This window comes from Ambystoma mexicanum, chromosome 7p (genome assembly GCF_040938575.1).
Source record: "Ambystoma mexicanum isolate Mex_15411 chromosome 7p, UKY_AmexF1_1, whole genome shotgun sequence".
NCBI lineage: Eukaryota > Metazoa > Chordata > Amphibia > Caudata > Ambystomatidae > Ambystoma > Ambystoma mexicanum.
In genome coordinates, this window is record NC_090939.1 from 71274157 (window position 1) to 71294857 (window position 20701).

Here is a 20701-nt window from a genome sequence, read left to right on the forward strand (position 1 = left end):
ACGTCGGTTGGAGCGGTGGGAGGAGGTGTTCCGACGAACTCCTCCTTCGCATTTTCAGGCATTCATCAACTAGAAGAAAAAACGCCCGGTAAGTTCTTTACTTTTCAGAGCACCCCGGCCGGGGGATACCTTCCCGGGTTCCTCTCGGTCCGGGAGGGGCGTTGATCACTCTGTTAACGGTGTTCGCCCCGAGGTGCCCGTTGGGCCTAATAATTCTATCAGAGTTTTCTCTAAGGGTCTCCGTAAGGGGCCTGTGAACACCGGAGTACGCTCCGAGGCCCCTCCTGTGGGGGCTATTTGCAGACCCAGTTCTACTGAATCGTGGGGTAGCGGAGTTCGCTCTGAGGCCTCTCTGTCGGCTTCCCTCAAAAACAAAACCGGGGTGCGCACCGAGGCCTTGGCTGGGCTTGTAGGTACCGAACGGATGTTCGAGGCACGCGCAGATAAGGCTGTTACCGGGCCTGGGTCCAAGGTCCCTCGTACAGAGGCTAAAGCTACCAACAGTTCTGAGAGGCCTGGCAAGGCCTTGTCGGTGAAAGCGGTTGCTCACCGTTCCCGCTCTTGTGGTGACACCAGATCTGTTGAGGGGGCAAAGAAGCAAAGTTCTTCTTTTACCGGCAGTGCCGAGGTCCTTCCTTCGAAGGCTCAGTTGGCGGTTGGTATGTCACAAAAACATTCCAGGCCTCATAGTACCGGCTCGGCCGAGGTTCCTTATGTTAAGGCTAAGATTAAGACCCCTGATCCATCGACGGGGACCCCTGCCTCACTTCCTCACGTGCCGCAGTTCCCCTCAGATGAGGACAAAATGGCGCCTGTTCCCGCCACGACCACGGCGGCCATTTTAGGTGCTACCCCTACAACTACGCCATTGGCTTCTGGTGTAGGGCTCGGTCTCTTGGGCGAACCTAAGGTCCCTTGTGCGCATCCTTACCGGCCGGTTTATGATTGGAACGCCCGGATGCCTCTTCCGCACAATGTTTTGTTGCCCGCGGGAGCGGCTCCTTTGATTTATGTGGATACGGTGGAGGGGCCGGTGTGGCACCCTTCCCCATTACGTCCCTGGATTTGTCCACCTCATGAGGCCTCCTCAGGTCCCTAAACAATCTCCTGAGGATGCTTTCTTCGGTAAATTTCAAGCGCTTATGCGCACCGACCCCATGAGGGAATATTTCAAAGGGCTTTTCAAGGCGATATGTCCACCTGCGCCTCCGGCTCCACCCGTTCCTCCGGTGGTTCCGCCGGCGCCTCCCTTGCCCGTGGTGCACCCCCCTGCTCTTCGGCCTTTGCCTCAATTGTCCCCAGTGGACAAGGCAGTGCCTGACACAGCTCAGCAGGATCCTGACCTGTCAGATGACCCTCAAGGCGATCAGGACAACGAGGACCGTCCCCGCTCTATCAGAGCCTTTCATGACTGGGTACTGCACATGATGAGTTTCTTAGATGTTCCGGTGCCCGAGGCACCCTCTCCGCAGGAGGGCGTGCTTTCTGGGGCGTTCACCCTGTCTCCCTTGGAGCGTACCGGCCTGTTCCTGCAGAAGGACGTTCTGGCCGAGGTCCAAAGAGTCTGGGAAAAGCCACACTCGGGACTTTTTGTCAATAAAACGATTGACGCGAGGTGCAGGCTCCATTCTTCAGAAGAGGTGGCCCTGTTGTCTTGTCCGCCTCCCTCCTCCACAGTGGTGGCTGCGGCCACTTTGCAGTCCAGGCCTGCAGCATCCTCTTCCACGATGGCTACTCAGGTTCTGGGAAAGGAGGACAAGCTCCTCGACTCCCTCGGGAGGAAAATCTTCGCCAACTTGGCCTTGCAGCTCAGGCAGGCCAACGCCGAATTGATATTGGCGGGAACTATCATGCGGATGTGGAAAGGTCTGTCGGAGTTTGAGGAGCACATCCCGGTCGAGAAGTTGGAAGACTTCAAAGGAGGCTTTTCCGATGCCAGGGTCTTGGCCCAGGATCTCCTGGAGGATGTGGCTCATCACGTAGACACCTCGGCTCGGGGCCTGATGCTTGGGGTTGATATCTCACGGCAGGCGTGGCTGCATGCCACTAAATTTTCTAAGGAAGTGCAAGACAAGGTGTTGGACCTTCGATTCGATGGTAAGGAGCTTTTTCATTCTTCTACTGATGTAGAGCTCACCAAAACCAAGAATAGCACTCAGACGGCTAAATCATTGTCTGTTCTGGTTAAAGCTCCTTTAAAATCCCAGAGACCGTTGTCGCAAAGTCAACCTTTCTCGGGTTTTAAGGGCTTCCTCGACCGCAAATCTCGCAGGGTGGATACTCCTGCGGGGAATAACCGCCGTAGACCACAACGCACGCAGTTTTTTTCCCGCTCCTCAGCCTCCTCATCAGGTTCAGGTGGCACCACCACCGATAAGTCTGCCAAATGAGGGTTTTCCGCGCTCGCACGAGACCCCGGTGGGAGGACGCATTGCGTCTCATTGGGAGGCGTGGCAGACCATCACAGAAGACAGATGGGTGTTGTCAGTCGCTCGAGCGGGCTTCCGCTTACCTTTACCCCCTACCACACCCCTCAACCCTCCTTTTCAGCTGGCGGGCTCACCCTCCCTCAAGGCCGAGGTTCAGAAAGTTCTAGACCTCAGAGCTGTGGAACCCGTTTGAAAGGGGCCCCTAGGGGACCCTGACGTCTATGGAAACAAGGCGAGTCACCACACACGATAGAGATGCCAGACACAAGGTTGCATTCCCAAAGCTAGGGTTTTATTGCAAAGCAAAAGTCTCAGTTGGCCAACTCGGTCTCATGCCCCGCGACGTGTATATCTAGACCTCGAGGGACGCAAGAGAGCGAATTACGTACATCAGTTACATATATACAAAATGCATATCAAACAATCAGCTATGACATGTTTAACACCCCCCCCTTTATTGGGTTTCTTTGAACTTGGTGTGATGATGGACATCTCTGACCACTATGACACCTTCAAACATCTATTCTAGTAACAATTTGCAATTTGTGAGTGCGAAGGCATCTTTCGGTTATTGAATAGAACACGGCGCTTCTGTTCTTGGAAGCGAACTACATACGGGGGGGAGTTGCATTCCGGACCTTGCTATCTATCAGGTGCTATTCGCGTCCTGGGAGCCGACATGCTCTAGCGGGCTCAGCAAAGGGGGGCCGTAAGAAAAGCATAATTCAAGCCTTTAGCTGTATTATTCTAACATATTCTACCATATAACGAGACTGGGTGTTAACACCTCTCGACAGGCGTGGTTGCATGCCACCAAGTTCTCAAAGGACGTACAGGACAAGTTGTTGGACCTGCCGTTTGACGGTAAGGAGCTGTTTCATTCCACAACGGATGTGGAACTCACCTAAACAAAGGTGAGCACCCAGACAGCTAAGTGCTTGACGGTCCTGGTTAAAACCCCTTTCAGGACCCAAAGACCGCTGTCGCAGAGCCGTCCCTCCTCTGGTTTCAGGGGCTTCCTAGAGAGGAAATCCCACAGAGTGGATACTCCTTTGGGTAATAACCGCCAGAGGCAGCAACGGACTCAGTTCTTCTCCCGCTCCTCAGCCTCCTCCTCAGGTTCAGGTGGTAACACCACTGAAAAGCCTGCAAAATGAGGGTTTTCCTCGCTCGCACGAGACCCCGGTGGGAGGACGCATTGCGTCTCATTGGGAGGCGTGGCAGACCATCACCGAGGACAGGTGGGTCTTGTCAGTCGCTCGGGCGGGCTTCTGCTTACTCCTACCCCACCCTTCAACCCTCCTTTCCAGCAGTCAGGATCACCCTCCCTAAAAGCTGAGGTGCAGAAACTGCAGGACCTCAGAGCTGTGGAACCCGCTCATCTTGGGGAGCGAGGGGAGGGCTTCTACTCCCGGCTGTTTACGGTGCCCAAACCCAACCAGGCTGGCCTGCGCACCATCCCAGACCTTTCCCAGTTCAATCTTTTCCTACCCCAAGAGAAATTCAAGATGATCATGCCCGGCCAGATATGGTCTTCCCTGCAGATGGGCGATTGCTCAGAGTGGTGGATCTTCAGGATGCCTACATGCATATCCTGATCTGGGGTCCACACAGGAGATATCTCTGTTTCTCTGTGGGAGAGGAGGATTTCCAGTTTCGAGTGCTTCCTTTTGGCCTAGGTTCCGCACTGCGTATGTTTACGAAGATGATGTCGGTGATCGCAGCCTACCTTCATCTGCAGGGTATCCACGTATATCTGTATTTGGACGACTGGCTCTTGCGCAGCCCTTGTCCGCTGAAAGCTGTCTCCAATCTTCAGTCTCTCCTTCAGCTCCTGTTCAACCTCGGGCTGTCTGTGAACTGGTGGAAATCTTCCATGACGGTCTCTCAGGACTTGATTTTCCTGGGTTTTCGCTGGAACACGATCAACTGCAGAGTGTACCTGACCGGGGAAGAATGGCGGATCTGTTGGCCACGTGTCAGGTGTTTGCGCAGTTGGAGAGCATGTCGGCCTAGTGGTTCCAGAGGCTTCTGGGCCCATGGCCTCGTGCGTTTTGGCGCTTCCTCTTGCTCGCCTCAAGATGAGGCGGACTCAGATGGCTCTTCGGAGTTCTTGGCTTCAGGCTGTGGATCCGGACTCCAAGTTGATAACGATTCCGGCTTGAGAGCTGGACTGGTGGTCGTCTCTCAGCAACCTGTCAGTGGGGGCAGGGTTTCAGGACCCAGTCCCGACGGTAACGGTCACAACGGACTCCTCCCTTCTGGGATGGGATGCGACGTTAGATCTTCTTCAGGTCTCGGATCTTTGGTCACCTCAGGACAAGCTCCTCCACATAAATCATCTGGAGCTCCTGGCGATCTTCCTAGCGCTCAAGGCGTTCAGACCGATCATAGCCAACAAGGTGGTCCGGGTTCGCACAGACAATGCGGTGTCGATGTTTTACATCAACAAGCAAGGGGGCACCAAGTCTCCCCCACTCGTGGAACTGTCCATCCAGATTTGGGAGTGGGCGGTTCAGCATGGTGTTTGGCTACTTGCAGTACACATTCCAGGCTAGCTGAATGTCACTGCAGATGCCCTCAGTCGGTGGACGATAGTCAGCTACGAGTGGGAACTGAAGGCGGAGGTCCTCTCATGGATTTTCCTATGCTTGGACACTCCGGAAGTGGACCTCTTCGCTACGGCGGCAAACAAGAAGCTTCCTCTGTATGCCTCCAGAAACGGACTGGGAGCCTCCTCTCTGGGGGATGCTTTTGAAATTCCATGGCACAACATGGGGGCTTATGCCTTCCCGCCTCTGCCTCTAGTTCAGCGGATGATTTGCAAATTGAAGAACTCGGTGGACTGTTCTCTTCTGCACATTGCCCCGTGGTGGCTGGCCAGGTTTTGGTTCTCAGAACTTCAACACCTGTCAGTGTATCTGCCAATCAGGTTACCGGTGACCCCCGATCTTCTTCACCAGGGGGAACAACTGTGGCACCCCTCCCCACAATCACTCAGCTTGGCGGCATGGTGCCTGAGTTCAGGTCTTTAGAAGATCTTGGCCTGTCTGTGGATAACATGTGCATTATCCATGCAGCCAGAAAACCTTCGACTAGGTCCCAGTACAAAAGCAAATGGCTTTGGTTCTGTCATTGGTGTTTAGACAAGCAGATGGACCGAAGGCGGGCTACAATTGACACGGTACTGTCCTTTGTATCCCACCTAGCAGAGTCGGGAGTTCACGTTCTGTCATGTAGAACTTATCTTTTGGCGGTTTCCGCCTACCTATCTACGGAACAATGTTCTTACTCTCTGTCTAACCCAGTGGTTAAGAGACATTTTGCAGGCTTGACGCGCCCTTATCCTCTGATTCGCAGTCGGCACCCGGCGTGGGATCTAAATGTGGTCCTGACAGCGTTGTGCCATAAGCCTTTCGAACCAATGGCCATGGTGGACCTCAAGCACCTCTCATGGCAGGTGTCCTTTTTGGTGGCCGTCACTTCGGCAAGGCACGTGAGTGAACTCCAAGCTTCGTCAGTGGAACATCCCTTCTTGGCTTTTCACAAGGATAAGGTGGTCCTACGGACAAACCCCGCTTTCTTGCCGAAGGTGGTTTCTGAGTTCCATCTAAACTAGTCTCTTTCCTTGCCGGTCTTTTTCCCGAACCCCGAATCAGAGGCGGAAAGAGTTCTACACTGTCTGGATGTTAGAAGGGCTCTTCAGTTCTATCTTGACAGGACTTCCGAACTTAGGAGCTCTTCTCAACTTTTTGTCACCTTTGTATTGTATTGTATTATTTATTTGATAATGCGCACAAAACCCAGGGGTAGCCTAGGTTACATACATGGAATACATACAGGGAGTGCAGTTCATGAAGAAATTACAGAGCAGGTATACAGAGTGCATTCGGTGCCGGATAAGTGAAGTACAAGTTCCTAGTTTGGTAAAAACTTTGATAGGTCCTAGCCTAACGTTATTGTAAGTCGTCGTTGGTCCAAAGCCAACTTTTCACTTTGCATCTAAATCTGGTGTAGGGTAGGTTGGCTCTCAGTGCCGTGGGCAGTGCATTCCAGGCGTGAGCAGCTCTAACCGGGAAGCTTGCCCCACCCGCTTTGGATAGTCTGAATCTGGGTGTTTCAAGTAGAAATTGGTTAGCGGCTCTAGTGTGTTGAGTGGAGGATTTTCTTGTCAGTCTGGCCGAGATATATGGGGGCGCCTTGTTATTCAGGCCTTTGTGGGTGAGGGATAGTGTCTTAAGAAGAACTCTATCACTGATTTTTAACCAATGCTGGCCTTTTCTGATGTTAGAGATGTGGGCTCTATGGGGTATGTCCAGAGCTGCTCTAAGAGCATTATTCTGAAGTATTTGCATTTTGTTTATGGCACTTTTGCTAGCTTATAACGCAGAGAGGGCGTTGCAATAGTCCAGTTTTGACATTACTAAGGCATTGGCTAGGGTGATGCCATTAGATTTCGAGAGGTAGGGTCTGCAGGCCCTGATTAATTTGCAGGTGTAAGCTGTGGAGGACGCTAGGGAATTAACTTGTTTTTTGAGAGATAGCGTGGAGTCGAGGTAGAAACCTAGTGTTTTTACCTCTGTTGTCACTTTGATTATGTTGCCATCAATGTTAAAGGCACGGTAGTTTAGGCTAAGTTTTCTAAGGTTGGAGTCGGAGCCCAGGATCAGTATCTCAGTTTTGTCGTCATTCAGGCAGAGGCCGTGGGTGGCCATCCATGCCTGAATGATGAGGTAGATCTTATTTACTAGAGCTGTGTCTTCGACAAAGTTGCCAGATAGTGGTAAGAGGATTTGCGTATCGTCCGCATAGTTGGTATAGGTTACCCCTAGTCTGTCCAATTTGTCGAAGAGTGGCTTAGTGAAGATGTTGTACATGGTAGGTGAGACACATGAGCCTTGTGGGACGCCACAGGTGATATGTATTGGGTCCGCTGAGGCTAAAGGGGAGAACACTCTCATCGTACGGTTGGCTTTGGTAATTGAATGTACGCGTCCCCCAGAAACGCACCCCCCTTAGTGAGAGGCAATGACGGACACAGCCCAGGAGGGAATGAGACCAAGACCAAGTGCGGGTGAGATCAAAAGGGTTTTTATCTAAACCAATATAGGGCATGCAAAGGACTCTGCAGACTCTGAGAGCTCTCTGTCTGACAATAGCAAAGACAGTCCTATTTATTACAGAACTACGTCACGCATGACACAAGCTATAGGGGGCACATAGTCTTAGGGATTGGGTGGTGATGGCTAGGTGGTATACATTGTATACAGTTGCTTCTACAGGATTGGTGGATGTCCGTGCAGTGCCACGCGGGGTGGATGGGTCAGCTGGGCTCATCGGGGTGGAGTGCTGGGCCGGACATGACTTGTAGTGATAAGTGGCGATTTTGATACTTTGCTCTTGTGGCCAAACATTCACATTCATTCATCATGCCATACAATTTCAGTTGTCTTGTAACTCTTGCAATACATTGACCTCAGATCGAGAATGAGACAGGGACATTGATATATAATAAGTGCCCCAATACATCTCTTGTAAGGACACCTTAGGTTCAAACATGTTAATCCCATGAGTCCATGTGTGGGGTCAGAGGCACAGGAGGGGTTACTTAATCGTCCTGTCGGTGAGGGATGGTATTATGATCTGTTGGTACAGGGTTGGGCGCCCCCCTTCAAGGGCCATTAACTTGGGGTGAACGGGGATACCAATGGGCCATGGGGGGCATGTAACCGGTGCCCGGGAGATGGTTGGATTTAGGACCAGGTAGCTCGTAATTCATAGAGTCAGGCTGTGGCGGCCTCTTGACATGGGGGAGGTGGATGCTTGAAGCGGGTCCAGCAAGTTTGGGAGGGGAGGCGAGGCTGTGCTGTTCAAACACCAGATATCCCCGGCGAGCCTGGGATGGAGGAGGGGGGAGACGACCTTGCTGCTCTGAGCCTGTCTCCCTGCACGGGGCAGTGTATTGTACCATTGGCAAGGGGCGGGTGGCAACACTTGGGGGGTTTCTGGGTTGTGCACATATATTTACATTAGTGAGAATATAAGCTGGGTGACTTTGTCATTTGGCACAATTTCATAACAGCAGTTGACTTACGAACATGAGGTAGTGTTAGCTTGGTTGGTGAGCAAAAGAGGGCAACACATATTATACCATGATACAGTTTGGCTCCAGTCCCTTGGTGAGCATACATTTATTTCAGCGGTTCATTATTCATACATTTCAGCAGTTCATTATTACACTATGAACAGGGGCTGTCAAAAAGCTATCACATGTCATATGGCCACTCTTTGCCACAATAGCAGCAAACGTTAGTCAATGCAACAAATATCACAAAAATGGTTACCACACGATACAAGGTGCCTCGGGGGTGGGCGGGGCTGAGGGGCGCCACATAGTCCAACTTAGAGGGCTTTGTACAGGGTCAGGGCATGCAGGATTGGGCTGGTTTCGGTTGCTTCCTAATGAGCTTGGTCACGACTGGGACAATGATGTACTGCGGAAGGTAAAATGATAGTGTTTATTTTGTTGTTTGTTTGTGTCTGGTTGTGTCATGCCTACCTCTCCGCCCTCTCCGTCCTCTCCAGCTGGTTCTGTTGTGAAACCCAAAAGTTCCTGTTTTCCGGCTTCCTCAGCCTTGAGAACGGCTAGACCGTTCTACACTCAATGGAAGTTATCTGGGAGGCGCTAATCCAAATGTATGGATCACATTACCAACGCGATGACGTTACGTTAACGTGTTTCCTACGCACGTCAGCTGACTCCATATAACGAAGCAGAAGTCTTGCAACCGCGTTTCTGATCGTTTGTTGTTCATTTCGCATTCCGGAGCTTACTTCTGCCTTTTGCAGACGTTTTTCTTCTACTTCGTAAGGTACGGTTGCCATCCCGCGTTCCGAAGCATTTCCCGGCAACTTCCAACTTTTCTTGAGCTGCTTGGTTCCTCCGCACTTGCATGCGGTTCTCCACTCCTCATTCAAACGGAGTCCCACCATTTACCCGCGACATCTTCCTGCTATTGGAAGCTTGCCGCATTGTTGCTCCACACCGCAGCTTCCTATTGCTGTATAGAGACTTTGGCTGTCTACCCGGCAGCAACAACACCCTGCAGATTACGGCTCTGCCTCCATCTACCAAGATCCTGCGATCATCGAACTTCTACTGTATTAAGTACTTTTTACCTCCTGGATCAAGATTCTAACACTTTCCTGTGTGTGCACCAAACCGTCTCTAGTGCGGCCCTCGTTCCGCTCGGGTTAGATCCCTCACTACCCATTCCTTGCCGCTGTTTCCTTGGATTCTTCGGACTTCTTGAGACTTCCTTGGCTACATACCCAGGTTTCCTTGGCTACACCTCCAGGTTAGTGTGTTCAACATAGGTTCTTATTGTCCTTCAATTCCAATCATCATTCTAAATTCGTTCCTCTTTATCAACAGTCTGGTGAATCTTGGTCCACTCACGCCCTTCCCACTAATAGCTCTATCTGACTGTGGGTTCTATTAGTCATAGAGTGACATTAGTTAGAAGGTTCTCTTTTGATACACTACGCCCTACCTCTGACATCTTCCGGTGGAAGAAGACTTCGAGTGTATCCTTTATTGCTACCAGTCTGTATCCTTTTACGAGAACCTCTGAATCATTCTCCTGTATCCATTGTGTTTCAATTCTTAACAGAATCAGAAGCCATGTTGGAGGAATCTGACCCTCAATCTGTCCTCACCCAATTGGTGGCAGATTTGAGACAGGAAATGATTACAGCTCAGGACACCATGCGTCATCGTATGGACGTGATGCAGGACGCCATACATGCCTCCTCACAAGGAAGGGCTGCCACTGTTTCCATTGCCTCCACGTCAGGTGCATCCGCACCACAAAGAGAATCCGTCCAGGTGTTGATGCCAACCCAATTCCCTTTGGCCCTACCTGAAAGGTTTACGGGAGATCCAAAGAATTACCACACTTTCGTTAACCAATGCCGTCTCCACTTCCTGTGTAGACCCAGTTCATTTCCGGATTTGACAACCAAACAGCCTTTGTATTGTCGCATTTGGGAGGCACTGCTGCAGGCTGGGCAAACCCATTGTTGGAGACCAATAGTCCTCTATTATACGACTGCGATGAATTGTTGTCAGCTATGAGTAGGGTGTTCGACATGAGATACTCCACTCAGGCAACTGATTTGGAACTGTTGAAATCTACAACAGGGTAGCCAACCGTTAGTGGCCTATCTCGCATGTTTCAATCATTTGACAGCGGAAACACAGTGGCCTGAAGATAAGAAGACTGCAGTCTTCTATAAAGGACTATCCGAGGAACTGAAAGACGCCTTGTCAACAGTTCCTGTTGTCCCATCAGGATATATGGAGTTAGTCGATCTTGTTTTACAAATCGATGCTCGGAGAACCGCCAGAAAAGGCGAAAAGAAACCCTTCTTATCCGTACCAAGTCTTCCGGGGGTTTCTCAGCCTCCTTCTAATGAGCCTGAACCCATGCAAATAGGTGCTATTCGAGGTCGTTTGTCCGCAGCTGAACGAGAAAACCGCTGTAAGAATAACCTATGCATGTACTGCGGTTCAGGGGAGCATCTACTGATTGCTTGCCCTAAAAAACCGGCAAACAAGTCGGGAAACGCCAGAGCTCGGCAGTAGTGGGAGTCCCTATGCCGAGTATCAAGACGGACTCCGCAATGTCACAAAATGCTTCCATTGCGGTTATGGTGTCTTTAAGTTTCAACAACAACACCGTTCAAACCCAGGCCATGATAGACTCTGGTGCAACAAATAGCTAAATGGACAAATGGACATTGCTTTCGCCAGACAGTCAACCATTCCCATGACCATTAAAACAGTACCTGAATCAGTCAAGACAGTCGATGGTTCTGCATTGTCTTCTGGTCTGGTAACAGAACAAACATTGCCTATAACTGTGTTCCTACCTGACGGTCACACTGAAAATATGGTTTTTGACATAATTGCGGCACCCCAATATCCAGTGATTCTTGGTCTGTCTTGGCTTAAATTACACAATCCTGTGATTGATTGGGTCACTGGTCATATCAGTACCCTTCGGATCATTGCAATGAACACTGCTTCTTGGATTCCGGCGGCGTTCATGATACTCCTGTCTTGGCCTTCCTGGAAGGGTTGTCAAGAATAAACTCTCTAACATCACCTAAATCACCGATACCTCAGGAATACCATCAATATGCTGATGTGTTTGACAAAGGAAAGGCCGAGGTATTGCCACCACATCGTCAATACAATTGTCCAATTGAACTGATTCCCGGGGCTCAAACACCCACCGGTCGAGTTTATTCCCTTACCAAACAGGAAGATGCTGTCCTGAAGGAATACATCGATAAAGCACTCCGGACTGGGTTTAAACTTCATTCTCAGTCTTTCGTCCCTAAGAAAGAAGGGGACTTAAGACCCTGCATTGATTACAGGGCCCACAATGCCATAACAGTGAAATACCAGTATCCCCTACCTTTGATTGACGTCCTGTTGGACAATTGGGCTCTTCAGTGATTTTCACTAAACTGGATTTGAGGGGTGCTTACAATTTTGTAAGGATTAGGGCAGGCGACGAGTGGAAAACCGCCTTCAAAACCAGATATGGTTTATATGAGTACCTCGTCATGCCCTTCGGTCTGTGTAATGCCCCCGCGACCTTTCAGTTTTTCATGAACGATATATTCAGCGATTACATGGACCAATTTGTGGTCATATACCTGGATGATATCTTGATTTACTCAACACCTTTAGAAGAACACGTACAACATGTATCCAAGGTACTTCAAAGGCTAAGAGAAAATCATCTCTTTGTCAAAGCAGAGAAGTGTGTCTTTCACTCCCGAGAGGTAGAGTTCCTGGGCTGTGATATTACTAATCATGGCGTAAGAATGAGCCGTTCCATGGTAAAAGCCATCCTAGACTGGCCAGTCCCTGTTTCTATCAAGTCCTTGCAATCTTTTCTTGGATTTGCAAACTTTTATAGACGTTTTATCCTTTCTTTCTCAAGAGTGGTGGCACCGCTTACTGCACTAACCAGCCCAAAAAATCCATTCCAGTGGACAACAGAGGCTCAAAGGGCTTTTGATCTACTCAAGGAGGTGTTTACCATGGCTCCGGTTCTGCAGCACCCGGATCCTGAATTACCTTATATCGTTGAGGCGGATGCCTCTAATCAGGCCATAGGTGCGATCCTTTATCAGGTATGCAAGGACTCTGGGGTGGAACACCCAGTGGCGTTTTTCTCCCACAAGCTGGCCCCATATGAAAAGAACTACACAGTGACTGAGAAAGAATTGTTGGCCATCAAAGACGCGTTACTCACATGGCGTCATCATCTTCTTGGTGCAAAACATCTGGTAACCATTTACTCCGATCACCGTAATCTCCAGGCCATCAAAACCATGAAGTGCCTTACGGCCCGCCAGGCCCGTTGGCATTCGTTTTTGGCCCAGTTTGACTTTCGCATCTCCTACAGACCCGCAAGAGAAAACACCAAAGCAGACGCGTTATCCCGTCTGCACTCTGGGGTAGACAGTGGAGATATTAACAAACCACTTCTACTGGCTGACCACGTGGTCTGTGGTTGTTCGGTTGAAGAAGGATATCCTTGATTGGGTTACACTTAATCCACGGGAAATACATGACCTTCGTCTTGATGTTAAAGAAGGGCTTCCGTTCATGAATGGACTCCTGTATCTACCGACAGAAGAAACACGTACCAAAGCTTTGCATTGGGGTCACGATTCTTTGGTCGCGGCTCATCCGGGTTAAAAGAAAACGTTGGAACTCCTACGACGTTGGTGCTGGTGGCCCAAGATGTCCAGAGACACCTTGGGCCACCTTGTGGATTACGTTTCGTCATGCGCTTTATGTGCACAATGCAAAAACTCATCCAGTAAACCTATGGGATTATTACATCCATTACCGGTTCCTCACAAGCCTTGGTTTTATGGTTTCCATGGACTTCGTAGTCGAACTACCTTCTGTTCATGGTTATGACACGATCTGGGTAGTAGTCGACTATTTCACTAAAATGGCTTTGTTCATACCTTGCCAAGGTATTCCTACTGCTAAGATCCTGGCTGATATGTTCCTAAAGCACGTCTTTCGGTTCTTTGGTTTGCCTTCAGTTGTTATTACCGACAGGGGCTCGCAGTTTGCATCCTGGTTCTGGAGAGCACTGACTTCTGCTTTGCTTATGGAGGATCGCATGTCCAGTGCATACCATCCTCAAACTGATGGGCAGACAGAACGGGTTAATGGTACTATGGAACAATACTTACGATGTCTCTGTCTTCAGTACCAGTCTTCTTGCTTTTCACTGCTACCGGCAGCTGAGTTTGCATACAATAACTCTTGCCATTCCTCCACGAGTATGTCTCCGTTCTATGCTCTTTATGGGCGACACCCACGGTCCATCCCAGTGGACTTAGAGCTGACCGACACAGTTCCTGAGGCGACTGACAAATTGAAGGCTCGGCTTGCTCTTCCTACCAGACTAAGGGGGCATCTATTAAAGGCCCAAACAAGTTCTAAATACTATGCCGACCAACATCGGTCGGCTGCTCCGCTATACACCACTGGTATGTCTGTCTGGTTATCTACCAAAAACCTAAAGATCCCTGGGAAAAGAAAACTACTGCCTCGTTTCATTGGACCATACAAAACAACACAGGTGATCAATCCTGTTGCTATACGGCTGGATCTGCCCGCACGCTGGCGGGTACACACTGTGTTTCATGTGTCATTGGTCAAGCCATGTGCATCAAGGACCCGGTTGCCTGTTTGACCCTTAGCAGTTTCGGTGAAGGGCACTGATGAATATGAGGTCTGTGCTATTCTAGGTATGAGAATGCGAGCCGGGGTTCCTCACTACCTTATTAACTGGAAGGGCTACGGTCCAGAAGACCGGTCCTGGGAGCCCTTGTCAAAAATCCATGCTCCTGCTTTGTTACGTCGCTTCCATGCAACAAGGGGTGTGGGACGCCCTTTGGGGGATGGCACTGTCATCAAGAAACAAAGATTAGGTGAAAACCCAATCATACAGCCGCTCTCCGGAATCCCAAACTGGGTTCTGTATTAGTTGTAATTTTGCTGTGTATAGTTCCTTTGATCCAATTCTTGGAAAAATACGAAAGTCAAATATATGGTGATTTTTCAATGTTGGTTTATCCATCAAGTAGAAAATTATTTCATAGAAAGAAGTGACAAGTAGCCACCATTAATGTTCTTCGTGAGGAAGAGATTGCCATAAATCACTCTATCCGTAGACTTATATTGTGCCAATGCATTTCGGAATACAACAAATTCCTTCATCAGGGAAAGTCTAAAACATAAAATTCAAATGCAATTGTGCCAACCATCCCATGGTTAATATCCATATTGAATAATTCCCATATTTAGAACAACGTAAGTATATAAATATCAACATGAACAGTCATCATCCAACTAGTTGAAAACATATGAAGGTAAACACATACCCGACAATATAATGATCCGGATCAGAAGGCAGGTCAAAAGATATAAATAAGAAACGAATCAGTACAAAGGCATTTAAAGATGTCCTATAACAAAATGGAGGGAATTGGGTCCATTACCTGATGTAGGTGAGTAATGGCGAAATCTATGTTTCAGAGGCCAGGCTGCTCCACCATGTACGGCGAGCAGGTGCTGTGAATGGTAAAGTGAATATATATGAAGGACCTATCCAAAGTGTAGCTAATCGTTAATAGAAAAAAACAAGCGTGGATTGTAGCTCACCATATGTAGAGAACGAAGCGGAGAAGTTCTCTCTGCGTCTGCTGAAAGCAGACTGTCTTCGTTGTATCGGCGCGTTGCCGAGCAACCTAGTTTTATAAGACACGTGATTGAAGGCAGAATGTCCTCCTTGCATCGGTGCGTTGCCGAGCAACTCGGTTGTGTAAGACACGTGATCACGGCTCCATGAACACGAGCCGCGACCCGTGTCTGAGAACTGGTCAATGAACTTAAATATGATCAAAATACCTAATTTGTGGACCTCCTGGGACAGTAATGATAAAAGTCATCGCCTAAGAATCAAAAAAGAAATAAGCAACAAAAAAGAAATAAGTAGTCTGTCATACATGGACATAGAAAAAATACTAAGAGTGACTGAGCCCAATTGGATAAAAGTAATGGCTGTTTCATAAACACCTCAGATGAGGCTATACTAAGTTGGATGGATGGAGCCTAGGGAGCAACCCTAGGGCTGTACCTTATATTAATAGTATATTAATAGTATGTGCCTAAATGCCGCTAGTGGTGTCGTCCAGACAGACGTCACCTCGGGTCCTGGGGGAACTCCAGGATGCGCAGCATGCAGGACATTTTAAACATGGGAAACATCTCTTATTCATATACATTCGAGTGACCCTCAACATTCAGGTCATATGTGTACTGGTGTCAATCTAAACCAATCGATGCTAAATACAATATAAGAAACCAATTAGAGAAAACAATTAAAGAAAACAGTGAAAGTTGATCTCCTCATTTAACCCATTGGGTGCCAGACTGCCAAGTTTGTCAATCCAATATGTCTCTCTACGATTCAAACGTTGGCATAAATCCTCATGAGGGTTATTCTTAGTTAGAACTTCCAGAATCACAAATTTTATTTGTGACACGTTATGTCCATTGGCCATTTGAGGACATTGAAGGTTTATCTAACAAATGTGCAGAAACTTTAGGTTTCTCAACTGAGGAAGCATCTGCCATTCTTGGACTCATTAGCGAAACGTCTATTGGTGCTCATGGTACTACACCAAATGATCCGGCCAAACGGATTAAACAATTAGAGTATCTTATACGAAAGGAGATAAATAGGAAATTACACGCAATTACCCTCGGACGATACTTCAAAAACCAACGCATCCCAAGGGGGCTTCGCATACAGCTCCGACCGACTTTGTGCAAAGAGAGTAGAGAGTTTGTTCGAAGGTGGGAATCTATATTCTGAATAAATGTTCACTGGACCTCATCTTGCTAACTATCCAAGAGTTATCAAAGAATTTAACAACCCTGAGTACAGAAATTTAGGAGATAGAGAAAGAATTAGTTGATACACTTGGAAGAGAAGAATATGACACTATACTACTAGAGATTAACACTAAACTTGAGGACTACAAGTCTGAATTGGAGCAAAAGAAGATCATGAAATTCAGAAGGGATACCTATGATTATATTAATGACGAGGTATACACCTGGATGGACAAATACGGCCAAGTAGCACCAAAGAAACCTTTTAAATACACATCCGACAATACCTCCAGTTCCGACTCAGAAGCCCAGAGAGAGTCTGATATTCCAGTAGAACAAACCACAGAGAACCTTGTACAGACAACAAGCCCTTTGGCACGAGCTCCGTCTGCTGTATCTTTTTTAGGCGCCCGCCGAAAAGAACCCGCAGGGGGAGGAGGCAACGCAAGAAACAAACCTCTAACGAGATTACAGCAGAAGAAAAGTTAGTCGTTAACATTTCGGAGAGGCGACTCAACAAGGCAGAGGAAGAGACTCTACAGAAAGGTCTTAGTTTCGTACCGGCTTACGGTACCACCATGTTTGACACGAAGATAGAACTTTACAAGTTTGTTCGTAAACTTAAACTTAAAGTCTTCTTTAACGAATTGGAGACACACGAGAGTCCGACCGAGATTCCAGACTTTCAAGAATTTAGAGTCAAAAGTGGGTTTGTTCCACCCATTACAGTACCATCCATAGAAATATTTCAGAGACTAGTCACTCGGGACCTTGAACGAATCAGCTACAGAAATCCTCCACACAGGAACTTAAAACCACACGAGATGAGATTGATTAGAGACCTGTTTAGTGACAAGAGTATTACTATTCGTCCTGCAGATAAGGGAGGAGCCTTGGTTATTCAGAATACATGTGACTATGATGCTGAATGTAGAAGACAGCTCCAGGACCAGACCACATATGCTAGTTTGGACCATGATCCCACCCTTTCGATCAAACAGAATTTGAAGAGTCTCCTAGTAAAAGCATTTGAATTGGATTGGATCAACGAGCATACACAAAAATTTCTCTTGAAAGAACATCCTAGAATACCTTATTTCTATACGTTGCCGAAGATCCATAAAGATGCCATCAAACCACCAGGTAGACCAATTGTTGCAGGGATAGAGAGCATCAACCAACCTTTAGGGATCTATATAGATTTCTTCCTACAGCCATTGATACAAGAGACCAACACCTACACAAGGGATACTACCCACTTCCTGCAAAAGCTCAGCTCATTGACACCTTTGCCTGAAGATTTGATGTTTACTATAGACGTGAAGAGTTTATACACCTCTATACCCCACGACCTGGGGATAGAGGCTGTAGAATGGCTGTTACTGAAAGCACCTGAGATACGTGCCCAGAAGGAATTCATACTGGCATTGTTACAATTTATTGCTGGGAACTCCTATTTTCAATATGGCAACCAATTTTTTCTACAAACTGCAGGGACTTCAATGGGAGCCACCATGGCACCCTCATATGCCAACAGTTTCATGCATAAATTTGAAACAGACCATGTATTGAATAAACAGGAATGGAATAAGGACATCCGGATCTGGACGAGATATATAGACGATATTTTTGGAATTTGGAAAGGAACCAGAGAGTCTTTTGAAACATTCTTTGTGTATCTAAACAGCATCGACCAGAGGGTACAGTTCACTAGAGAGATCTCATATGAAATCATAACATTCCTTGATGTACAAGTCAGAAAGCAACTCACTAACTACAGCACTTCATTGTTTCGGAAAGTGACAGATCGGAATAATATCCTGCACCGCCTCAGCTTCCATCAGCCAAGCCTACTGAAGAATTTACCATACAGTCAGTTACTTAGGGTCAAGAAAATAGTGAGTGATCCTGAAGACTACAGAAGGCAACAGATGGAAATGAAAGAAAAATTTCTGGCCCGGGGATACAAGCAGAAAAAACTCGATCTGGCATCTAACAGAGTTGATGCCTTATCACGAGAGACTCTATTATCAGAACAGAATCCCAAAAGTAAGAGAGAATTAAAGTCACCAGTATTTGTATCTAAGTTCTCTACGCAAAGTAACAAAATCAAGAAAACTATTATGAAACATTGGGAGATTTTCAAGAATGACATCCAGGTTCAAGATATTTTTAGTGAAAAACCAATCTTTGCATACCAACGAAGTAGGAACCTAAGAGATGATCTGGTGCAGACGAAACCTACAGCCAGGGAACCCATGACACAGCGAACTGGGACTTTTCCTTGTTTACAGTGTGTCAACTGTAATTTTGTTATTAAAGGTAACTCCATTAACCATCCAAGGACGGGGCAGAAGATTATGCTTAAGACTTTTGCCACATGTGACAGCAGTAATATCATCTATGGCATTAAATGCCCTTGTGGGAAATTTTATGTGGATCAACAGTCAACCCGAACAGCCAAGTTGAGGTGGGGTGAACACCGATCTTGTATTCGTAATGCAAACATCAATTCAGCCGTGGCACGGCATTGGATGGCCAATGGACATAACGTGTCACAAATAAAATTTGTGATTCTGGAAGTTCTAACTAAGAATAACCCTCATGAGGATTTATGCCAACGTTTGAATCGTAGAGAGACATATTGGATTGACAAACTTGGCAGTCTGGCACCCAATGGGTTAAATGAGGAGATCAACTTTCACTGTTTTCTTTAATTGTTTTCTCTAATTGGTTTCTTATATTGTATTTAGCATCGTTTGGTTTAGATTGACACCAGTACACATATGACCTGAATGTTGAGGGTCACTCGAATGTATATGAATAAGAGATGTTTCCCATGTTTAAAATGTCCTGCATGCTGCGCATCCTGGAGTTCCCCCAGGACCCGAGGTGACGTCTGTCTGGACGACACCACTAGCGGCATTTATGCACATACTATTAATATACTATTAATATAAGGTACAGCCCTAGGGTTGCTCCCTAGGCTCCATCCATCCAACTTAGTATAGCCTCACCTGAGGTGTTTATGAAACAGCCATTACTTTTATCCAATTGGGCTCAGTCACTCTTAGTATTTTTTCTGTGTCCATGGATGACAGACTACTTATTTCTTTTTTGTTACTTATTTCTTTTTTGATTCTTAGGCGATGACTTTTATCATTACTGTCCCAGGAGGTCCACAAATTAGGTATTTTGATCATATTTAAGTTCATTGATCAGTTCTCAGACACGGGTCGCGGCTCGTGTTCATGGAGCCGTGATCACGTGTCTTACACAACTGAGTTGCTCGGCAACGCACTGATGCAAGGAGGACATTCTGCCTTCAATCACGTGTCTTATAAAACTAGGTTGCTCGGCAACGCGCCGATACAACGAAGACAGTCTGCTTTCAGCAGACGCAGAGAGAACTTCTCTGCTTCGTTTTCTACATATGGTGAGCTACAATCCACGCTTGTTTTTTTCTATTAGCAATTAGCTACACTTTGGATAGGTCCTTCATATATATTCACTTTACCATTCACAGCACCTGCTCGCCGTACACGGTGGAGCAGCCTGGCCTCTGAAACATAGATTTCGCCATTACTCACCTACGTCAGGTAATGGACCCAATTCCCTCCATTTTGTTATAGGACATCTTTACTTGCCTTTGTACTGATTTGTTTCTTATTTTTATCTTTTGACCTGCCTTCTGATCCGGATCATTATATTGTCGGGTATGTGTTTACCTATATATTTATTCAACTATTTGGATGATGACTGTTCATGTTGATATTTATATACTTACGTTGTTCTAAATATGGGAATTATTCAATATGGATATTAACCATGGGATGGTTGGGACAATTGCATTTGAATGTTATGTTTTAGACTTGCCCTGATGAAGGAATGTGTTGTATTCCGAAATGCATTGGCACAATATAAGTCTACGGATAGAGTGATTTATGGCAATCTCTTCCTCACGAACAACATTAATGGTGGCTACTTGACACTTCTTTCTATGAAATAATTTTCTACTTGATGGATAAACGAACATTGAAAAATCACCATATATTTGACTTTCGTATTTTTCCAAGAATTGGATCAAAGGAACTATACACAGCAAAATGACAACTAATACAGAACCCAGTTTGGGATTCCGGAGAGCGGCTGTATGATTGGGTTTTCACCTAATCTTTGTTTCTTGCTGTATTTTTGGGTTTGGGTGTCTCCAGGCCTTTTTCAGCCAGCTCCTGTATATAGGATCTAACTTCCTAATTAAGAC